We start from the raw sequence: 23,999 nt of genomic DNA on the forward strand, positions 1-23,999 counted from the left end.
TTCCCCATGTGTTTGCCATGCTCGGTGTGAGATATCATGGGAAGGGCACAGGCACAGTGGGCAGGACAAAAAGAATTTGGACATCAAGACACAACCTAGTGCCATCCTTCAAGGACCATCTCAAATGTCACCTCCTTTGAGAAGCCTTCCTTGACCTCTCAGCCAGCAGAGATCTCTCCCTTGTCTGAGACTCTATAGCAAAGAAATGGAAGGGTGCAAGCCTCTGTGTATCAGAGCCCTGGGTTCTAGTCATGCCTCCATCACTGACTGCCAGATGTGACCTTGGATAAATGCTTTGACAACGCTGGGACTTCATTTCCTCATTGAGAGAATGAGAGATTGTACTAGGTGGTTCTGGAGACCTTTGTAGAACCATGTCCCTAGAGGGGAAATGAGCTGCTGTGGGGAAGCAGTGAGCTCCCCATTCTAAGAAGCATGCAAGCAGAGGCAATAGGGTCAGCACACTGAATCTTCAGGGTTCATCTCCTCATTCGTTGGCATCCAAAAACTGTTATGGAGATGGGCGGAATGAGCCAGTCTTAGTAAGTTCACCTTCACTGGGCGTGGTGAAACAGAGGTGTCTTCCTGCCTCCCTGTCTGGTTCCCTGAAGCCTCCAAGGATCCCAGGTCCTGGGTACTGGCCCCGCCCTGTCAGGCCTGCCCAAGTCAAAGCCACAGTCAAGTCAACTACAGTGAGGTACCACCTCACTCTGGTCAGAATGGCCATCATTAAGAAGTCTACAGATAACAAATGCTGGAGAGGGTGTGCAGAAAAGGGAACCCTCCTACACTGTTGGGGGGAATGTAAGTTGGTGCAGCCACTATGGAAAACAGTATGGAGGTTCCTCAAAAAACTAAAAATAGAATTACCATATGATCCAACAATCCCACTCCTGGGCATATATCTGGACAAAACTGTAATTCAAAAAGATACATACACCCCTGTTTATAGCAGTACTATTTCAATAGCCAAGACATGGAAACAACCTAAAAGTCTGTGGACAGATGAATGGATATAGAGATGTGGTACATACATACAACGGAGTATTACTCAGCCATAAAAAAGGAACAAAATAATGCCATTTGCAGCAACGTGGATGGACCTAGAGATTATCACAGTAAGTGAAGTAAGTCAGAAAAAGAAAAACAAATACCATATGATATCGCTTATATGTGGACTCTAAAATATGACACAAATGAACTTATCTATGAAACAGAAACCGAGTCACAGACATAGAGAACAGACTTGTGGTTGCCAAGGGGGAGGGGGGTGGGAGATGGAGTGGGAGTTTGGGATTAGCAGATGCAAGCTGGTATATATAGAATGGATAAACAACAAGGTCCTACTGAATAGTCAGGGAACTATACTCAATATCCTGTGATAAATGGAACAGAATGTGAAAAAGAATGGATATAGATGTATAACTGAATCACTTTGCTGTACAGCAGAAATTAACACAGCATTGTAAATCAACTATACTTCAAAAAAAAAACCTTGCCCTAGCCACATGACTGCTGCCCTCTGCCCAATTCCACTGAGGGAGGCTGATCTCCTTGGAATCCAGGGAGTCAACCTTCAGAATTCCAGAGCTCTGGGCTCTGTCAGTGTGATACGTTTTTTAGAAAAGAGTGGGAGAGGTGCATATTTCTTACAGTTGATCTGCAGAGCTTGGAATCCCCCAAGAACGGAGAAGCAGAGAGGAAGGGAAACGTTGGGCCCATGTCCCCAGCTCAGGCACTCACATCATGCCTGGACGCAAGAGCCAGGCAAGCCTGGGACGTGTCTTGGTTTTTGTCTGGCTGGATGACCTGGGGCAGCCGACGTAGCCTCTTGGTAAAATGGGCATAGCTTCCCCTGAAAAGGGTGTTGTGAAGACTGGCAGCAATGTGTAAAGTGCCTGCAACTTTGTTTGCATGTTTCTAAGTACATTACAGAGTAACCTCTGCATGTAGGAACTATTATTATTATCATCCCTATTTTACAGATGGGCAAACTGAGGCACAGCCTGCATGATGGAGCTGGGATTTTAAACCCAGGTGGTCTAGGCCAGACCCCCAGATTTGATTTTTGATTTTGTTTTTTAGCTTATTATTATGGAAGTTTTGAATATGCACACAAGTAGATAGACTAGCATCATGAAACTCCATGTACCTACCACCCAGCTTCAACAACTGCCAAGTCACGGTCAATCTTGTTTCTTCTATACCAAACCCCACCCCAGCTCTTCTGTATGATTTGAAGCAAATCTCACACGCCTATCATTAACCTGTAAATCTTTCAGGGTGCATCTCTAAAAGATAAGGACTCTTTTTTTCAAAAAGCATAATCGCATACCCCTTATTCCATCTAAAAGAAATCAACAATAAATCCTTACCAGCATCAACTATCCAGGCAACTATTCTAATTTCCAGTTGTCTTACTCTGATTGCCAAGCAGTATTCTAAGTGCTTCCCATGAATTAATTCAGGTGATCCACACCTCTCTTAAATGGAGGTACTATCTTTATCCCCATTTTATAGATGAGAAAACAGAGGCATAGAGAGGTGAAGTGACTTGTCTAGAGTCACACAGCTAGTAACTGGTGGAGCTGGGATTTGACACTGGAACCTCAGGACACTGTGTCTATGGTGTGAGGACAGTGGTAAACGAGAGCTGGCACCTGCCCTCAGGGGTCTCCCAGGTGACAGGGAGTATGCCCAAGGGTGGGAGCGCAGGAGGATTCCTGGGGAAGATTTGGACCCTGCCCAAGAGCACCAGGTGATCTCAGCTGTGCAGCGCTCCTGTACAGCTCTGTTTCCTTGGCTTCTCTGCTAGGACGCCTGACACAGCCAAAGCGTGACGTTGTTGATGGGTGACTGGCACCATCGCTCTGGCTGGGATGAGGGGGCCGCCTAAATCTGGGGGCAGGGAGTCAGAGGCTGTGGCAGCCAGGTGGGAGAGGAGATGGTGCCTGAGATGGAGGGGGGATGGAGGGAGGGAGGAAGGCAAGGAGGGAGGGGGAGAGGAAGGGATGGGAAGAGGGAGGAGGGAAGAGAGGGAGGGAAGGGGAGATCCAGGGAGAGAGGATGTGGGAGGGAGGATGGAGGGAGAGGGGGATGGAGGGAGTGGGGGATGGAGAGGGGAAGATGCAGGAAGGGTGAGAGAGAGGGAGGGGGAGGTGTAGGAGGAGGAAATGGAAGAAGGGGGATGGATTCCAGAGAAGGTGAAGCATCAGTAGCCTTGAAAAGGGTGGGGAGAGGGAGGGCAGAACAGTGGAGGGAAGCGATCTGGGTCTGGGGTTGGTACCTCCACCTGCAGCATCTCAGGTGACCCCCAACTCCTCAGAAGGCAGACAGAAAGACCTTAACTGTTTCTCTCAACACCAAGCCTCTGCTTCTCTTGAGAAGCAAAGGTCTGTCAGCTTCCTTTCTCCTTCATTTCTGCCTTTTGTAGTTGACGTACAGCACCCTGGGACTATTTGTCCTGGCGTGGAAAGCTTGTCCCCGAGAGCCACATTCATGCCTCCTTCACCACTGTTGAGGCCCTGGCACGGGTGGACTCCTGGTAAACATTTTTTCCATAAACACTCTGGCGTTCCCTCGGACTAGCCCAGGACCAGCACTCACAGGAAGAAGCTCCTGCTGCCCTGCCGTGTGCCCTTGGGGACCTCTGGGCAAGGGTGGGCTTCTTCGGGCCGACTGAGAGGAGACAGAGGCAGTGGTGTGCTGGCACATGTTACCAACTGGATCTCGGGGGGGGGAAAAAGCGCTAACTGGTAGCATCTGCAAATTTCCGTGTTGTAAATATTCCCACCGTGGCTGATTTCAAGCCCAGTTGAGCTCATGAAATTCCCGACAATGTGACAGTTGATTCCCGCCTTGCCCTGCCCAGGGCCCCAGCAACCACGTCTCAGGACCTTGCCTCCCTGCCCACCTACCCCGCTGCACAGGGCAGGAGCCCTTCCAACTCCTAGTCATCCTTCAGATCTAGCTGAACATCACCTCCTCCGGGAGGTCTTCCTGGACTCTGAGTGTCTCTGCACAGAGGCCCTTAGCTTCTGTGCTCTCATGGCTCTCAGTACATTTATGTAAATAGCTTGTTTAATTGGTTCTCTCCCCACCAGGCTGGGAGCCCTCTGACTGCAATAAATGTCTCAGTCTTCCCTCCACTGTATCCTCATCTCCTAGCGCTGGGCCTGGCCAAGGGCAGGTGCCTCAGGAAGTAGTGTGGAAAGGATGAATACTGATGATGATGATGTTGACAGCAACGCATATAGCATCTTCTATATGCCAGTTCTGTTCAGAGCACATAACAAACATCAACTCACTCAGTCCTTACAACAACTCTAGACAGGCATTGCTAACCCCATTTTACAGATGTGGAAACTGAGCCTCGCAAAATTCAGCGGCAGAGCCCGGCCTGGGAAACTGTGCAGAAGCGCCTCCCTCAGTCCTGTAAGAAAGGCGGGCTCGCAGCCTTGTCCTCATCTTAATAAACAACAAAACAGGCTCCGACTCCCGCGACGGGCTTGTCCAAGTTTAGGTAAAGGGCCTTGGCCAAGGTCATCGGCTATTAAGTGGGTGGGAATGGGGTAGGATTCGAACTCAGGGGTTGCAGATTCAAAAGTGCTTTGTAAACTGCCAAGTACCCCAGATGTGTTAGGGCCATGGAATTTTCGAGCTGGAAGAATCTCGCCATTTAGAGGTTTTTTTAGTCCAACCCTATATTAACCGTGAGGAAACTAAAGCTCTAAGAGGGAGGTGACCTGTCCCTGGTCGTGCATGAGTGCCCCGACCCTACCCCTCTGCATACAACCCCATGATGCCGGTAACTCAGTGGCAGTGTGCACTGCACTTTACAGTTTATGACAGGGACGTTTGCACCCTGATCAGCGGTTCTTTCCCTGATCCTCACATAACTGTCCTGCGAGGGGATGTGACGCCTATTTTATAGGCAAGGCAGCAGAGGCTCAGCAAAGTGATGTATCCAAGGTCACAGACTCCTAGGTGGGGACCCAGGTGACAACTCCCAGAGCCACCAGAGAGACGACAAGAACCAAAGAATAGCCAAGTTGATTGTGGTCGAGTGCATCAGGCAGACCCTGCTCATGAACCCCTCCTGACCCCCGTCCCCCAGCTATGGGGCTGTCTCCTCAGGGCTCCCAAATGTCAGCCTGGGGCCAGGCAGTGGGAAGGCTGCGAGGTGACAGTTAGAGCTGGCTTGACCCCCAGCTCCTCACTTCCCTCTGAACCTCGGGGATAGTAGTAGCGTGTCCCCCTCCGTGTTGTCTGGGGCTGAAATGAGCTGGTGCTGTCAGATGCTGAGCCCCGGGGCTGGCGCGGAGCTGGGGTCCCCCCACGGTAGCTGCCATCAGAGTTGCTTTTGCCATTGTTAGTATTTCTGTTATTAGACCTACCCTGGGCCGCTGACTCAGCACGTGCCTTTGAGCAGGTGGCTTTCCCTCTCTGGGCCTCAGTTTCCTCATCTGTAGGGCAAGCAGGGGGGTGATTACACAGATTATTTTGTAAGATCTTTCCCACTGTGACAGTCTGTGATTAGCAGCTTTCTAAATCTGTTCATTCTGGTGCTGGTGTGGGTCTCCCCACTGTAGTGACTTCCTCTTAATACATATTCCAGACATTGGTGTTCCCACATGCACACACACACACACACGCAATTTTCTTTCTCTTTGCACGCATCCGGACTGCCACATTGTCAATTGCTCAAGCACAAGACAGTCTTTGCTTCTCTGAATCCGCAGTCCTGGCAACGTAACTGCTTGTTGAATGTTTGATGAATTACATTGCTATTAGCAGTAGTGAGTTCCCTGTCATTGGAAGTATTCAAGTAAAGTCTGGGCAGTGTTTTTGGTGTATTTGGACCACGATTCCTTAAATTCTATGGATTTAGCCCTAGGACTACATATGGCTGTCCCATCCAATGCATGGCTCCCCTGCCCCTCGGCCTTTCTGGTTTGAGACACATATATTAAATTTGTATGCTATGAAGGTACTGGAATTGCCCATTGTATGTCAGTAGATTCACAGGCCCTATCTCTCTTAATTCTCCAAGAACACCATAGGAAGTTTACAGTGGATAAGATACCATCTGATTTCAGGGAGAAAAATAAACTTCAGCGAGGTCACTAACCCCCAAAAGTCCACCCAGCTGTGAAGCAGGGTTTGGCCTCAGACCACCCAACATCTGCACTTATTCTACCCCGCACTAGGCTGCCTTCTCCTTGTGCGAGGGGGAGAGAAGCAGTGGCGGGGTGTGGAGGGTGCTATTATCTCTATTATGTAACCCTGCAGAGGAACCCTGGCTTGCAGCTCAGCTAGCACAAGGGGTTGTGTGTCCTGGCCCGTGACTCTGAGACCTCCCCAGACCCTGCCTGTGGGTGCAGGGCCCCAGGGTTTATCATTTCAGTGCTAAAGCAGCGGAACATTCCAACTTTTTGAGCCGGGATGGAGGAGCATTTCTGACACCACGAGCTTGCCTAGTCCCCGTGTACTTCACAGTTTGGGAAGCAGCAGGAAGAGCCTGGGGGATGACGTCCCCGGCCTACGGGGAGACTGTGCCAGACGGAAGCCACACCCAAGCAGCTCACCTTCCCACACACCCAGCTTGAAGCCAGCCCAGGGGACACAGGGGCAACAGTTCTGTGCCTCTGCTCACTGCCAGGTCCCTGAAACTCTCGGAGCCTCAGTTTCCTTATCTGTGGAATGGGATTGTTCACTCGTAGGCACTCAGTGAAGGATCACTCTTAGTAGAAGTTTGCATCTGGTGAGATGCCAAGTCCACTGCCTCCAGCCCCTGGCTGCCTGGACCCGATTCCTCAGGAACCCTCAGAGCCAAGACCACATTAAAACAATCTGGTTTGCAAATGTTTAATGGGCCAGTCACACACTGAGGGGGGAGGCAGGCAGACGACAGCTTCGATGGTCTTCTCCGAATAGGGTCAGGCAGAGAGGGTTGACTGGCTCTCAAACCTGTCTCCAGAACATTTGATTTTGGGATAATTCAATGAAGCAAATCAAGAACCTAAAAAAATACCCTTTACTTTTTGCTTGGTATTTCTGAAAACAATCAAAAGGACAGGGAAAGCCTCCTGTCCTTAGATTAGGGAAATAAGAAACAACCAAAACTTTTCGGACCAGGGGACTGATTAAATATTATACGTGAAAAATGACGCTCCAAAGAGTTCACAAAAAGAGAGCGAATACTTCTGATATCAGGCCAGGTGGGAAAAAAAGCTGGGCACTAAATCATATGTATAACACAGCAGGAAAAAATCTGGAAGACAAAATACCAAATTATTACTAGTGGTGGTTGCCTTTGACCAATGGGATCCTGTGCTGCTTTTGTGTTTTCTTTATTCTTTGTAGTAGCCTTCACATTTTCTATGAAGAACATTGATTGCTTTTGGAATGAAACTATTTAAATAAGCCAAGTGTTCTCTCCTATTTTTTTGAAAATAGAGAATGAATGATGGGTTAGCTTGTGTCAGAAAGATAATCAGCCAGCTCATGCTCAAAGAAAAGGCCTTGCTTACTTAAAAACTGGTAAATCAATGCGTAATCATGTTTTCATATAAAATGAAATGCTGAGTGTCTTTATGAGTTGTTTCTTCAATGATTTCCTGTCTTACCCAACCACCAGTCCTGAGCATGAGACAGGCTGGGACTTGGGACCCTTTGCTGCAGTCCTGCAGTGCTTGCACCTGGACAAACGTCTCCTCCATCTACAAATTACAAAGAAATGATAAGGGACTAAAAATAAAACTGTGTGCAGGTGCAGCTGGGGCAAATTACAGACAAAAAGATACAAAAAGACCAAAAAAACCCCAACTGCCACTTCTGAAGAGCTGGGCGCAAAAACAGGGTGTCGCCAGCAAAAGCAGGGCACTGTGCATGCCCCCTGCACTCAACCCCACCAGAGGGGTGGGCAAAACACCTAAGCCGCCCCTCTGGCTGGATCCCTGGACACACCCCTACCCTCACCCCATAAAAGGGACAAGCTCACCCCTCCTGGGAGTGGGGGGCAAACAAGGGAAACTGTTACTTGTTTTCATCCACCCCCTCCCACCCGCTGCAGCAGGGGCCCCAATAAGTCTTGCCTGAATTTCTTGTCTGGCCTCTAGTCAATTTCTATTGCTTGGGGAAGGCCAAGAACCCTGGTCAGTATCAAGCAGGTGGAGTCAGTGGGCTTCTAAGAACCCAAGAAAGAGCACCGTGGTGGGGAGCTGCTGAGGGAGACTCTGGGAAGGTGGGATTTCCTGCTGGACTCAAAAGCCACTTCTTGTCACAGGATTCAGCCTGATTTTTTACATTTGGGGTCCCAGTGAACCAAAAATCCTTCCCCAGCCTCTGTTCTTCACTTTGACTCATGTCTCTGTCACCTGGGTTTCGTCTCTGAGGGAGTTTTTTCACGATGGTTGCAAGGATGGCATGTTCTCTGAGCCCTTTCACATTCAGCATGTCTTTCTGCAGCCTTCACTCACGGAGGACCATTCGCTGTCACAGCCTGCTTCTCTCCTGAGTCTGGAGACGCTCCTCTGTTGGATTTGGTGTATTTGCTGCTGTGGAAAACCTGAAGCCAGCCTGATTTCCCTTCCTTTGTGTGTTGCCCGCTGCTTCCCCCACCCCGTTCCCCCGCCTCTGGGATATCTGGCTGCCCGTCTTCACCACCCTCTCAGGTCATCCTCAGTCAGGCCAGCGCTGGCCCTTGAGGCAAACCTGCAGCAAAACGAGAAAGGCTGGGAGGTAGCATCACTCTGGAGGCACCCAGATGCCAGCTCTGCCATTTACCAACAGTGTGACCGAGCCAGAGGCCGCCTGGCTGGGCCTGGGTCCCCCCACTTGCAGGACTAGAGACATTATCTCCTGCCTGCGGGTTGTGGTGATGACCCAGCGGGATCAGCCCCGGCCATCAGGGTCTCATTAGCCCTCGGCTCCCTTTTCTGTTGCCTCCACGGCACCCCAGATCCAGGCGTGTTCTGTGCGGTGACCGGCCCGGGGGGCCCACCTCCACCCCCTCAGCCACGGCCACCACGGTCCACACACGCTCTTGGAAGAAATTCCCCAGGCCACCTGAAAGTCCCCGTGGCTGTGACTTATTTTTGCAGTAAACACACGTGTACACCGCTGGGGACGTGCAAGGCGGCCCAGTCCGGGCAGTCTGCGCCCGGCTGGGGCTTCGGGATGATGCCGCAGAGCGGGAAGGCCCGGGCTCCCCCCGGCATCTCAAGCCCTGGCCCCTCTTTCGCTTCCCCACCTGCTCTCTCCCCGGCAGTGGCAGGGCTGGTCTCCTCGCCGTCCCGGCCTGCGCGCACCTCCTGAAGCCCATCCTGACATCTTTGCCCATCCAGGGAGCCACGGCGTCCTCGTGGGGGAACCAGACCAGGTCCCGATCCTAGCGCCGCCTCTGACGGGCTCTGTCACCTCTAGAGAGCGTTGCGTCCGCGCTTGGGGGGAAGCGTCCCCGCTTAGCAGCTTTAGCAGAGTTCTGCGGGCAAAGGTGCCCAGGGTAGGGCCGAGATACACACTCTTGGGGCCCTGGGTGGGCTCCTGCCTGGTCTGTCCCACCGCATGTCCTTCCCCATTTAGACCTGCCCTCCACCTTAAAGGTCTAGGACCCTCCTGGGAGAGAACTTGAACCCTGCCCACAACGACAATTCAGAGAGCATAGATGTCACAAGATGGTTATGGGGACATGCAGGCAGCAGAGAAGTAGTGGTGTGTGTCTGTGTGTGTACATGTGTGTATGTGTGTGCAGTGTAGTGTGTGTGTGGTGTATTTATTTGTGTGTGTATGTGTGTGTTGTGTGTGTGTGCGTGTGTGTGTGTGTGGTGTGGCGTATTTGTGTGTACGTGTGTGTACATGTGTGTACATGTGTGTATGTCTGTGCTGTCTCTGTTATGTGTGTGTGGTGTGGCGTATTTGTGTGTACGTGTGTGTACATGTGTGTATGTGTCTGTGCTGTCTCTGTTGTGTGTGTGTTTATGTGTGTGTGTGTGTGTGTGAGCGTGTGGTGTGTGCAGTGTGTGTGTGTGTGTGTGTGTGTGTGTGATGTGTGAGTGTGTGTGGCAGGCTGGCACACAAAGGCCCAGGAAGGGGAAGGTGGAGATCCTGCCATTTGGCTCTGGATGCAGGAGGCTCAGGACCAGCAGGGGACGTGACCGTCCCGGGTCCTCTGGGCTGGCCCCTGGGGTCACATGAGCGGGGTGCTGAGTCCAAGTGTCCCAGGCCCTCGCCTGTCTCTCCCACAGGCTCCGCACTCCTCGTGGGCAGGAGCCTTCAAGCCGGGAGCCCAGAGGGTCTCTCCCGAGCGGTTCAGAAAGGAGGGAATGAGCGGGCCCTGCGCGGTGTGGGCACTTTCACACACGGTCCTGCTGTGTCGGCTGCACAAAGGTTGTGGATGGCGGTCTTGATGCCCTGATGCAGGCGGGAAGGGAGGGTCTCAGGCCGGTCAGCGACCTGCCCTGTGTCACTCAGCAGGCAGTTGTCCAAGCCCCGATCAGAACGCTGGGCTGTTGCACAGCGAGGCCGGGGCCCTCCACCACGGCCTCTGCCCAGGCGCTGGAGCTGGCTGGAGGCCGCCTTCGGAGAAGCTGGCACTCAGGGTCCAAAAGAAGGGACTTTGCAGCGTGATGCAGGCCTACCAGTGGCTGCCACGGGACTCCTGGGGTCGGACCCCATTCCCTTGGGGGAGGCACCCGGGCTCAGAGCCGCTGGGCTCAGAAGTCTCATCTGTGCCCCAGAGCCTTTAGGACATGGGGACACGGCAAGACCCACAGAAAGGAAGCCTGGGAACCTGCCACCTGACTGTTAGTCTGCAGTGACAAAGAGGCCTCCTTGGAACACCTGTTCTCTCCAGGAGGCCAGAGGCCACACTCAGGAATGTCAGTGCTCACTGGCCCTGGCGTCTGATGGCCAGATGCCCTTCCTGTTGTCACTGCAGAGTCCGACCTCCCAGGAGGCCGGCTGAACCTACCAGGGTACAGGCCCTAACAGCCAGGAGGGCGCTGCAGGTCCCCTGGGGACCAGGCTGGGGATGAACAGAAGGGTAAGATGAGGCCCTGGCCTCAGCCTGGCTAGTGCTGTCACTGGGGGGGCCAAAGGCAGTTGCGGGGCACCAAGGAGGGACCTAGCTTCTGGGAAGGGGTGTAGAAGGCTTCCGGGAAGGAGGGACCCCTTCATCTCAAAGGTTGAGTAGGAGAAGAAGCTTGAGGAAGGTGTGGAAAAGCATCAGAGGCATGGGAACAGCATGAACGAAGGCTCAGAGGCATTGGAGAGCATCGTGTGCTTAGGATCCTGGATAGTTCAGATTTTCCTCAGTTTCACACCAACTTTTTCCTCCTCTCTGTTTGGAAGAGTCAAGCCCTCCAATATGGTCTCAACTCCACAGTTGGGTGTTCCTGCTTTAGGCCTGGGAAGTGCTCCATCTCTAAGGCACTCTGCAGCACCATCACAGGCCCATTTTAGAGTTCAGCCCCCAGAGGCTGGTGTGGGGAGGGGGCTGCCTTTGCCCTCCCTTATGTGGGGCTGTTTGGGGGAGAGGCTGCCCTTGTAAATCTGCTCTGAAAGTTCTTTCTCCCAGTCGTAACCAGCTCAGTTCTGCCTCAGTGGCCTTCACCAGTCCCGCACCTCTCAATGTGCCAAGCAGGGCCTCAAATTCAAATGCCCACAGGGGCCCATTAAAGTGGGGTGCTGGAGGTGAGAGCAGATGCTGGCGCTGGGGGAAGGATGGGCACTCGGAGGGCCAAGGTCTGACCTAAACAGTTGTGTGTGGCCAGGTGGGGCGTTAAATTTCAGCCTTGCCAGAGCCGTCTGCATTCCTAGAGAAGCTGGGAAGCTGAATTTTTATGTGAAATATCCCACTTTAAAAATATTGACTCTTTTAAAAAATGCTGGTGGCTAAATACTTAGCACATCTGTGAGCCTGTTGGTTCGTGGGCTCTGATGGAGGCTTAGGTATAAAAGGTTGAAGCAGAGATGATGGGATCCCAGGCCCAGGTCATGGCGGGGGGCAGGGCTTTGAGCTCTGCTCTCCTACCTTCAGGGACATGGGACCCTCCCAGGGAACAGGAGGCCAGTATGGAAAGAAGGCCTTCATGGGGCCAACAGAAACCCCCAACCAGGCAGATCCTCCTTCCCACAGCCTGGAAGGGCTGGGATGCTGGGCCCCAGCTTTGCTGCAGGCCACTCTTGACCACAAATAAAGTGGTTGCTTATCACTCCCTGTCTCGGCAGCTTATTCTAATTCTCCGCATAGCGCAGACCACTTCCTAATGTTTCCTTCCCCTTCCCTACTTTCAAAGAGCCAGCTTTTGGTTTTTCCTTAGATGGAATACTGATATTAACGTTTTTTTCCTTTCTAATTAATCATTTTGTTTTGTCATCATTATTCTTTCTTCTACTTCTTTTTCTTTCTTTCTTTTGTTCTTTCTTCTACTTTTTTTGTCCATCCATCTTCTTGAACTGAACATTTTATTCATTTACTTGCAATCTCTATAAACAATAATATAATAATCATCATAATAATTATTATTATTAACATGAGTTCGACTATGAGTATGGCTTTGTCTGTATCCCATAAATTTGGTTAACAGTGTTCTTGTAACTGATCTTGTCTCAGAGATCTGTAATTTCAGTTTTGATGATCTCTGATGGGAGAGTTCTGAGGAAGAGCATTTTCTAAAATTTACAAGTGATTTGTGATGTTTAGTTTCTATATTTGATGTTAATTTCTACAGTATGGTCAAGTAATGCAGCCAGTAAGAGTTTTATATCTGGGACTATATTAAGGTTTTCTTTAGGGCCTAGAACATAATCAATTTCTATAAATATTCCTTGGAATGTATTTCCTTTGTTGAATACAAAGTAAGATAATTTATCATAGTTTATAATAATTATATGTTACAAATATAACATACTATAATTATATATATATATATATATATATATATATATATATATATATATATACTCTTCAATTCTTCTAATGGTTATCTTTAAAATTTTAACAAACATATGAAAACTTGTATCCATCTATTAGCATCAAGAGTAGAAAAATAACTGTTCTTCCAGCTAAGATAAAATCTTTAGTGTAAATCAACTATACTTCAATTTAAAAAAAATCTTTAGCACACTTTTCCTCCTCCCTTCTTTTTCTCTTCTCACTTTTCAGATTTAGCTGAAATAATAAGAAATTTTTGTTCCAGATTATTTCCTAATTTTTATGTCTGTTTTAAGCATCCTGCATAAACAGTTACAAAGCTTCACGATCACAGTACAACCAATTTGTTAGCCATAGTTTAGAACTGAACTGGTTTAACTGATGAGCTAATTTTCCCTATGACTTGTCTTTCCTTTTCTTGAATTGTTTGATGGGATTAATTCCCCATTTGGCTGGAAGGTGCAATCTCAGAGGCTCTGGAAGGACCAGAAAGCCTGCCTACTGCAGTCAGGGTGTCACCCCTGCTGTATAGGTATTCATAGTAGGTGCCATGCGCTGGGCTGGGTTCAGTTTTTTCCCTGGAAGGGCTTTCAGTTGGGTGGGAGAGGCAGGACACCGCTTGATGCTTCCTGAGGCCCAAATCCACCTGCAGGGGAGCTAGGCTGGGAGCTGTCTGAGGCCCCGAGTTCTCAGGGACAGTGTGTCTGTCGGTTCTTGAAATGACATGGGAGGGGGCGGTGATACAGCTCTGGGTACCAGGGTTTGGGGGCCCTGAATTTCGGCCATGGGGATTAAGAGGAAGGATCTGGGGATGGTGGCTTTGGGGTCTAGGGCAGGGACAGGGCCTGAGTTCCTTTCGAATTTGCTCCCCCCAGAAAGCCATTTGCTGAGGCAGTGTGTGTCCATAGCTGGTCTTCCCGGTCAGGCCACACCCCCTTGGAATATGGTCACTTGGGGACCCAAAAGAAAGAAGAGGGAACACGATGTCACAGGTACACATCAGCACAGTAACAGCCACAGAAGCGCTGGGCTTGCCCAAGTGCCTGGCACTCTACAGTTTACAACACCTCAAGAGGTGTCTGGCACAGGAGCTGCTGATTTCGTGAGGCTCAGAGAAGCAAAGTGACCTCGCTGAGCTGGCTCAGCCAGCTAGCGAGTTTGGATCGGGGTCTGGAAGCCAGTTCTCTGCGCCCGCCTTCCCAGAGCTCCACTGGCCAGAGAAATCAGAGGGGCCCAGAGGCGCTGGGGAGTGTGGGCTGGAAACCTGAAGTTTGAGCCCTCAAGGGAAAAGTTACAGGGCTCCCACAGATGTGCTGCCTAGGAATGTGAGTGTGGGCATGCTGGGGCACCCTGTTCCCTGGGAACCCACAAGCTGCAGTGACCCCACTGCAAGGCAGACAGCACCTCTGGTAGTCCCATGTCCTTGCTGCCGTCCCTCTGCTAAGTGGGCACCTGCAGTAAGCCTGGCCCCTGTTTGCACTGCACTAGCACCATCTGAGATAAACCTCTCCATGCTCCTATAAATAGGAATGACTATCCCCATCGTACAGTTGAAAAAACTGAGGCTCAGAGAGCTTCTCCAGCAGTAAACGGTCAGAATTTGAACGCAGAGCCTGTGCTTGTTCCACCCTGCTTTGCGCTGTGATGATTTTTTTTGGAGGGGGTTCACATTTTTCTAGCCTATAGAAGCCTACAGATTCCAGAGTCAAAGGAATACTTTACTTCTTGGGTTTGTTCTGGAAAGTACATTTTGATTGAGGAGTTGTGGAAGTTTTGCTCAGGCAGGACCCATAGGATGAGAATTATACAGTCCAGCTCCAAGAGAGAGAAAGTGGCCCAGTGCTCAGTGGGAGAGGGATCTAGCTTCAGTCTAAGGAAGGACTTTTTAACAGTACAACCCTCTCGAGATGGAGCAGCTGCCTTGTACAGTAGCGACCTCCCCGTTCCTGGAAGCATGTGCACAAAGAAGTCAGGGGATTCCTGGGCCGGGTGGGTGTTGGAAGGGAGGTACTCAGTCTTAATATCAAGTCTTAGGAAGTTCTCATCATTTGATCCATGGCTCTGGGATACCCTAAGTGCCTTCTGAATCCTCAACACAAAGTCCTGCACGGTGTGCTTTAAAAAAAAATTAGACTTTATTTTTAAAGCAGTTTCAGGTTCACAGAAAAATTGAGCAGAAAATACAGAGAGTTCCCACATACCTCCTACCCAACACGTGCACAATCTTCCCCACTTATCAACATCCTGCACCAGAGTGCTGTGTTCTTACAATCAATGAACCTACACTGACATATCATATCGCCAAAGTTCATGGTTTACATTAGGGTTCACTCTTGGTGTTGTACATTCTATGGGTTTGGACAAATGTATAATGACATGTATCCACCATTACAGCTTCATGCAGAGTAGTTTCACTGCCCTAAAAATCTTCTGTGCTCCGTGTGTTCATTCCTCCCTCCCCCCAACGTTGGCAACCACTGATTTTTTCACTGTCTCCATAGTTCTGCCTTTTCCAGAATGTCATATAATAGGAATCCTACAGTATGTAGCCTTTTCAGATTGGCTTCTTTCACTTAGTAATATGCTCTGTGTGCTTTTAGTGCCTGCCAAGGGACCCGTATTCACTTATTCATCCATCCACCCTTCCATCCATCCATCCATCCATCCATCCATCCATCCATCCATCCATCTATCCATCCATCCATCCATCCACCTATCCATCCATCCATCTACCCATCCAGCCATCCACCCACCCACCTACCATTCAGTCATTCAGCAAATACTGACCAGTGCCCACTTTATGGTAGGCACGGTTCTCAGTGCAGGCGAGCCAGCTGTGAATGGATGGACATGATCCCTACTTTCATTTTGAAAACCAGAATCCCCTGGTGGGTCTGCAGGGCAATCTCCAGTGCCCTCTCTGACCCCAAGGCTGCACAGGTCAGAAAGGCAGCCATTAGTGTTACCCTCGGATCCACTCTGAACTTTTTATCCAGACACGGTCACTGTGTTAGCAGAGACCACATGGCATGGCTCTTTCCCCTGCTTGGTGCCGTTGGCCAGCATCTCTCCAGTTCGGTCTAATCCCATGTCCTTAGTCTCACCATTCGTCAGTCATCGGAACCTTCCCCTGCTTATAAGTGACAGACCTGAGTCCCAAAGAGGTCAAGGCCTTTCCCGGACCCTGACCAGAGGGCTTTGCTCAGTTACGTCCTGGCTCGGAGGCTCAGTTTCCTCATCTGCTCTGTGATGGCCTCGGAGCGCATGACTGCAGGGGTTTTGTAGTTCCCGGCAGAGCTGGGATGAGACCCTGGGCTCCTGCCTATGCGGCCAGCACGGGAGCCTGCGTTTGCAGTGTTCTCCAAAACCCCTTCTCCTGGCTCTTCCCCACCCCCTGTTTGACTCCAGGAGAAAAGCAGTGAACTCTTCCTTCAAGCTTGTGGGGCTCCTATTGTGGAATGTCCTCTTCACCCCGACTGCTGCCAGGGCCCAGAAGGACACAGAACAGTTTTCCTCCAGATAGGGAGGGTGGACGGTGTCCTGTGGGGTCGCTCACCCTGCCCCCAGCCACCCCCTGAGAGAAGGAATAAGAGGTGGGTTGGCCCTGGGGCCCCCATGGCCCACTCCTGGGCCAGAGCTCCCACTTCCTGTGGACTGATGGGAGCCCCAGGCAGCCTGACTCAAGGAGGCACATTCTAACCTGCCTGGGAGAGCAGCTCCCACCTCCCTCCCCGACGCAGCCCCGGGAAACTACCTGCCCTCGGCAGCTCTGATAACGGCTATGATTTATTGAGCACCTACTGCATACGCGACACTTCACTTCATCAGCCCATTTCTGTCTTTGCCCCCCATCCTGCCAGGTCAGCTTTCTGGCTCAGGAAACTGGGAAAAAAACGGACTCAAAAACATTACCCAGGGGATGAGAGCAGAGCTTGGTGCCAACCCAGGGCTGGATGCAAAGCCCACGCTCTGAACAAACAAACTGTTTTATCAGCCAGGACCAGACGAGAGGGATGCAAAGCTTATCTGAGTTATCACCACAACCGCCCCAATGCACATCAGCCATCGTTCACAAACCCCCTTCCGTCTGTGGTCTGATTAACTCCAGCCGCCCCAGGAAGCAGGCGAGCAGGGTACTTTGCAGACGAGAAACTGAGGCTCAGAGAGGTTAAGTAACTTGTCCAGGGTCACACAGGGCCAATGAGTGGTAGGGCTATGAGTGAAAAGCCAGATTCTTGAGTCTAAACCTCACACCTTCCCTGCTTCACCACCCTCTCTGCTTTAGTACAGGAATCCACCCAAAGTCTATAAAAGTCAGGTCACTAAATGGCTCACATAAATATACACCTGCCTGTCTGTCTCCTCCATTCAGGGAGAAGACAAACCTAGAACAAACAAGAATGTTTCTCTTGCTGGGAGCCCTTCTTGTTACCTGTAGGGAAGGAAGGGAACTTTCCCAAACTCCCTAGGACCTGAGGAAAACTTCTCACCCAGCCTGGGAATCAGCCCCCATGTCACCCATCTGCCCGCCCTCCCTCTGTGCTTGGTCTGCCTGTCCTTCCCCGAGAAGGTGAGGCGGCTGGACCAGCCCCTGCCCGGCACCCACCTTGTCCGGAGCACAAACGCGGGCACTTCGTAGCTCCCTGGTCCAGCGGGGCTGCCCGAAGGCCCCAGTCCTCCGAGGAACCTCCGGAGCTGAGCTGGAGTGGCAGCGGGAACATATCATCTTTCAAGGGCTGGGCTGTGATGTCATCACCCTCCTGGGCACTTCCTCCCTCCACCTCCAGCCTAGGCCAGAGCTCCGGCTCCTGCCCAGCGCCGGCCCCAGCCAGGCTGGCTACAGTTTCCAGAACCCAGACCTACAGAGGCCAGGTGGGTGGCTGCATCTGCCCAGGGCTCCTGCTGCCCTCTGAGCCTGGGGCGCTGGGCGAGCCGCGTGGATGATTTCCAGGTTAGTGCACGAAGTGTTCTCTTGTGTAGACAGGCTGCCCTTTAAAGGCTCGGATTGGCAGACGTGTTCTGGGCTCCAAGTCAGCCTGGATTTCAGCCCCAGCGCTGCCACTTTCCTGGAGGAAAACCTCGGGCAGGTGACTAAACCTCTCTGAACTCTGAAAGGCAGCTGATGGTGACAAATCTCAGAGAGGGGAGGGGTGAGGATTAGTAACAGTCCTGACATGTACATAACTTTTACTGTGGCAGGCGCTTTTTTAAAGCCCATAAATGCGTTAACTCAGCTAATCCTCCCAGGAACCCAGGCAGTCTGGCTCCAAAATCTGTTCTTAACCACTTTCCCATCCCTTTTCTCAACTAAATGAAATTTTGGTGTGAATATTGGATGCATAGCAGGTGACCCCTAAAATACTAGTTTTCTTCTTTCTGGTATTGAGCTAGGTAGCTGACACACTTCACAAGTGAATACATTTGTCTAATAGCACATTTATTGCTTATCATGATTTCTTTTCCCTATGAGGTTGTTTTGTGTCCGAGTTCAGGTGTAAACAGTGGGCATTTACACAGAAGGTAGAAACAAGGGTGGCCAGGGAGGCAGGGGAGTTCGGATTTTTTTTTATGCCATGTATACTTCCAAAGGGATGACGGCAGCAGAAACTCGGAAACATCTTCAGAGATAGAACACCTTTCCCTGTCCTGTTTTCTGGTGACACTTAAGGATTTGTGCCTCTGAGACTCAGCCATTTCTTTGGGGATGTTTGGCTGTGGTTTCCTCACACTTCAACACTGATTGGCTTTCTTGGCTTCGCTCTGGAGACTTACCGACAATCCACAGCACTTAACACTCCCAGAAGCTTAGAAGCTGGAAAGTATGGGGGCCTTCAAACAGTTTTGGAAAAAGTCTTAAAGCCTTTCCTTCAAAAGAGAGCTGATAATGTGGGTCCAGTGGGACTGCGGGAATAAACGGGAGGGTCACAACTGTCTCCCCTTCCCCTGCAACTTCTCTAAACCAAGTCTTCAAACCAGCGACTGAGTCCAGCTCCATTATTAGAGATACGGGGAAACTGAGTCCCAGAAGAGTTAATGGGGAGGCCTGGGATCTAGGCCTGACTTGGCTGTGAACTGGTTGCATAAACTTGAATGTGGTCCTTTCCCCGACCTGGTGTCTCAGTGACTCCTCTGCACAGTGGCTGGTTCTACGGTGCTGGGACTCCTTGATCTGAGATTTCTGACTTCCTAGATGGGAGCAGGGCTCTTTGGACAGGCTGCCTGGTGCCCACCAGCCCTATAACATGGACTGTGCTATATGCTTTTTCCAGGAGAGAGGATCTATAGTCTTCATCAAATTACTGAAAGGATCTTCTATGATCCAAAGCATCTTGCGTCCCTCAGATGTCAGAGAGAGACAGACACCTTGTGAGGTCCCTTCCAGCTCACATATTCTAGGGTTCTACATCTATGAGATGAAAAATCTTCAAAGATCTGAATCCAGTGCTGATGCTTCTGTAAATACTATTGACAGAGAGAGCTCCAAAGGGCATCGTCCATCTACACACTTCTCCATCCACCACTGTAATATAGTTTTTTTTGGGGGGGGTGGAGAAATGCTATCTTGACGCAGTTTTGAAGTCCTGGCTCGCGGTTGGTCAGTTCTTCTTGAACAGCTAAGTTCACACTCCCATCACTTCCCTTCTCAGGCTTTTTCACACTCTGGGCCACTATGCACCTGCCCTAATCATGCGGGGGCCAGGTACCAAACAACTATGGACAGCCCTTATATCCTGGAACTTACAAAATTATTCAAATTAGCCAATGCACAGGGAGCCTGAGAAAGCTGCCTAACCCATCCTGCTTGCTGTACATAAGCTCTCCCTGTAGCACCAGCTTGCTGTTACTCTGTCCCCACGTGCAACCCCTGTGTGGCCCTGCCTGGAAGACTTCTCTCCTTTGGGGAAGTAAGTAACAAAAAGTTCTGCCTTTCATCTATCTGAGTGCCATCGTGTCATGTCTCTCCAACAAAAGAATCTTTAAATCTTGAAAAATAATCACCCACTCTTCCATCCACCTACACTTGTATCTACCCATTCACCCATCCACCCACCTGCTCTCCCATCCTTCCATCCATCCATCCATCCATCCATCCATCCATCCATCCATCCATCCACTGATTTATCAGACATCCGCATAGGTAGTCTGTGCATTGTTAGGCAGAAGTGAATGAATCAATGCACCCATGTCTGGGAGGAGCCCACCACTGAGGCCAGGGAACCATTTCAAAAGGAATTTCTCACAAACTCAGTAACAACCCACACTCATTTATATCTGGATCGGCACGTATTTGTACTTCATTTTTGCTATGAGAAAATTTAGCTAAACCCTTCCTGCGAAATCTGACACCCCTGACTTATTCTACCCCTTTCCACTTATCCACTTGGCTGGGGTCACAAGGGGACTCAGCCTGAGGTCACAAGGGGGCGCAGCCCTGCCAGGACTCTGGCTCCAGCCGGCCCGGGGGTTTTCAGGGACACCTAGAGGGGGCACCGAGGTCCTCCTGCATAACCCTGACGGCCTCCGCGCTAAGCCAGGGCCCCTCTGTGGCTTGATAAGAACCGACCCCTGGCCTCTCCAGCTCAAGTCCAAACCTAAGCCTTAGCATCACGCAGTCATCTAAGTCTCCCAAATGTGGCAGATGGCAGCTGACTCATGCAGTGATTTGCACATGCAGTGATCTCTGTTTGGAGTGCCCTTCCTTTGGAAACTCCCGCCCTTCTTTTAGGGGCCGCTCACGGGCCTTTTCCTGACGTGCCTGGCGGAGGCTGCACCCCGCCTGCACTCAGCAGCCTGGCCGCCTCCCTCCACAGCGCCGAGTTTTCTTCCATGCCCCCCGGACATGAATCCCATGAGGCAGGGACTCCTGTCTTATTTATCACTGTCTGTTATCGTCCAGCACATAGCAGGGCCCCTGTGAACTCCTGCTGATGGAATGAAGACACAGGTCAGTCTACGGGCAAAAGCCCCCAGATCCAACCTCACTGGGGTGGAGAAAAGAGCCCATAAAACAGAACAGCAGGAAAGCAAGCTATGTATGCAAATATATGCACACGTGTTTGTTTATGTATGTCTGCCCCTTCACCCCAGTGTTCCAGAACATTCTCTCCAAATGTCTGTGTGTGAGGCTGAGGTCCTCAGTCCCCTCCCCAGGAAGGCCCTTTTCCATCCACCTCCAGAAGTGGGCTGCGCTTTTGTCCAGAACTCTATAGTCTTGACCAGAAAGCAACCCCTGTTCTCTGTCACTCGGCTGCCGCCCGGCATACCACAGGCAGACCAATCCTGAAAAACTGGGTGAGCACGGATTTTGATTCAGAGCGAAACATGCACAAAGCCTATAGTGTGGATTGGTTGGCACTGATGCCCACGCCCACGGACCCTGCAGAGCAAGTCCCAGCAGACGTGCAGCCCCCTCCGTTCTGCCTCTGTTCTCGCCCCCAACCCCCAGAGGCCCCCATAGCCCTGCAGGAAGCTTCGTCCTGGGCACAGCTGGCCCTCAGTCCCCAGCTCCGACCCCTGGGCTGTCCATTCCCCAGTGATAAGTTACTAGCTGTTTAAAGTCCTTCTGAGTAAAGGAAAATTAAAATTTTAATTTATTAGCATGCATTTTACCATTCACCTTTATATCGCTCAGCTTGAGGTGCAAATATCTGTGCGTTTAACTCATATGTGAAATCACCGAAATAGCACCATTTATATTTTGCAGTTTATACGTGCATATGTATTTTGTTCTTTCCAGAACAGTGGAAACATGGCAGAAAGCAAACTCATCTGCTTTTATTTAACTCCTTGATATGGATTTTTTTCCTCACAATTTCTGTCCGCTGGACTTTCCCACACCCCGTCCTCAGATTTAGGGCGTGAGGGAAATCCTTGCTATTTCTGGTGCAAAGACCTTCAGAGCTGAGATCAGAGAGGAACTTGAGGAAGGAGGTGGGGGCGAAGAGCACAGGGAGGCTAGTCTTTCCTCCGTCTGTCTGTCTGTCTCCCTGCTGCCCTGGGAGGTGGATGGGGGCCTCGTCCTGCTGGGCCGGCAGGTTGGCGGGAAGGAGGCCTCGGTTGCCAGTTGGCCTGGCCACACTGCTTCCTACCTCTGTCCTTGGCCTTGGGGCTGCCGCTGCTCTTATGTCCAGAGGTGATTCCTCACTTCCTGCCCGGGCGGCAGGCTGGGGGGCTGCCGAGTTTGGGAAATCCTAAGGGTGAGGAGCCCAGGCTGATTCCTGGCATCCCTCGCCCCTCTTCTCCAGGGACTGACCACTGAGCCAGGGTCCCCAGGGAGCCAGCTCTACCTGCAGGGTCCTCGTGCCTCCTCGTGCCTCCCGTGGAACCTGGGACCCCCAGGTCCGGCGCCCACCAGGCTCGGTGCCGAGGCCCCTCCTTTCCCCTTCCCACCCCCTCATCAGGAGACTGAAGCTCCGAGAGGGGATTTACTCTAGCGAGTGGCATCCTCGGATCTCCCTACTCTGGGTATTTCATAGAAGTGGAATCCTGTGACATGTGGCCTTTGGGGCCTGGCTTCTTACACTCAGTGTCATGTTTCCGAGGCTCAGCCACATGGCGGCACATAGCGGTCCTTCATTCCTCTTTGTGGCTCAGCAACGCTCCGTCATATGGCTGGACCACATCTCTTTGTCCCTTCCCCCATGGATGGACTTTGGGGCTGTTTCTACCTTTCAACCATCGTGAATAACGTTGCCAGGAACACTCAGGTAGAAGTGTTTGTTTGGGTTCCTGTTTTCCATCTTTGGGGCATGTACCCAGCTGGGCCATGTGGGAACTCTGTGCTTCACTTTTGGAGGAAGAGCCAGACTGTTTTCACGGCAGCCGCATCAAGAGGTGCCCCCGCCCCTTGCTGTTCCCCACACATAGGTTCAAACACCTAGCGCACTGATGCTGCTGGAGGGCTGCAGAGAAGGACACTGCCCTGGGGGGCATTCTGGAGCCGAGCAGAACCTTATGGGGCCTTTCCCAGACCGACCCCTCCCTGATATCCTCTGCTGTGTCTCCTCTCTGAAGTACCTGGATAACAGTATCTGATGCACATTTCCTGAGTTTTTCAGATGCTGAAACCACCACCAAATGGAAGAAATTAACTATTGGATAATCACGAGCATGCAGCCCCCAGACCTTCTGGCGCCTAAGGATTGATAAGGTTAATCCCTGTGACGCTGCTGTGTTATCTCACCATCAACCAATCAGAGAATTGTGCACAAGCTGATCACAGACTCTGGGATGCCCTGCCCTCGCCTGGCCTTTAAAAATGCTCTGCCCCTATGATATTGTATAGCACAGGGAACTCTGCTCAATATTATGAAATAACCTAAAAGGGAAAAGAATTTGAAAAAAGAATAGATATATATATATATATGTATAACTGAATCACTTTGCTGTACACCTGAAACTAACACATTGTTAATCAACTGTACTCCAATATAAAATAAAATTTTTTTTAAATTTAAAAAATAAAAAGCTGTAAATTGCTGCTCTCAAAAAAAAAAAAAATGCTTTGCTGAAACTTTTCAGGGAGTTTGGCGTTTTTGGGGGCATGAGCCACACGTCCTCTTTGTCTGACCCTGCAGTAAACCTTCCTCTGCTCCGGACTCTGACGTTTCGGTTTGTTTGGCCTCCCTGTGTATTGGGCACATGAACTTGCGTTCAGTAACAATTCGAGTTTCTACTGACTCAGTGGGCTAACCATTGATCACCATCAACATCAGCCTCCGTTTCACTTCATCCATTTGTTCCGTGTATTTTCAGTTCAAAGAGGTGCATTCCCATGTGCTATGCATCGGCGTCTTACAATGAAGCAGAAATGTTGAGTAACCTGCCCAAGGTCCCCCAGCTAGAGGGGGGCTGAGCTGGAGCAGGAACCCAGGCCTCCTCTGCACTGGAGCCTGCAGACGGGAGCCTCTGTTTCCCAGTGGATGGCCCCCGAGAGCCAGCCTTTCCCTGGAGCTCTCTGCTCCCCAACCCTCTCTGCCCCGGCTGGCACTGCAGTCAGATTCCGAATTCGCCCCAACTCTCCCTGGGAGAGAGAAACTTAGTACACAGCATTCTGGGCCAC

General features: G+C 50.9%; 1 protein-coding gene across 7 annotated transcripts in view; it reads right to left on the minus strand.

The window, feature by feature from the left end:
• Window positions 1-23,362, minus strand: part of LOC309655496 (B2 bradykinin receptor-like) — a 73,861-nt gene extending 50,499 nt beyond the window's left edge. For 2 of the 7 annotated variants that reach the window (XM_082450761.1, XM_082450762.1), the window contains exons 1-2: window positions 17,544-23,362; window positions 5,397-5,465 (exon numbers count right to left, since the gene is read on the minus strand). The gene's annotated coding sequence lies outside the window, so the exon portion shown is untranslated. The remainder of the gene's footprint in view (window positions 1-5,396; window positions 5,466-17,543) is intronic. The other 5 variants (XM_082450758.1, XM_082450757.1, XM_082450759.1 and 2 more) reach the window with 3 other exon arrangements.
• Window positions 23,363-23,999: the final 637 nt, after the last annotated feature.

Source organism: Balaenoptera physalus (assembly GCF_965194825.1).
Source record: "Balaenoptera physalus genome assembly, chromosome: 2".
Classification (NCBI taxonomy): Eukaryota; Metazoa; Chordata; class Mammalia; order Artiodactyla; family Balaenopteridae; genus Balaenoptera; species Balaenoptera physalus.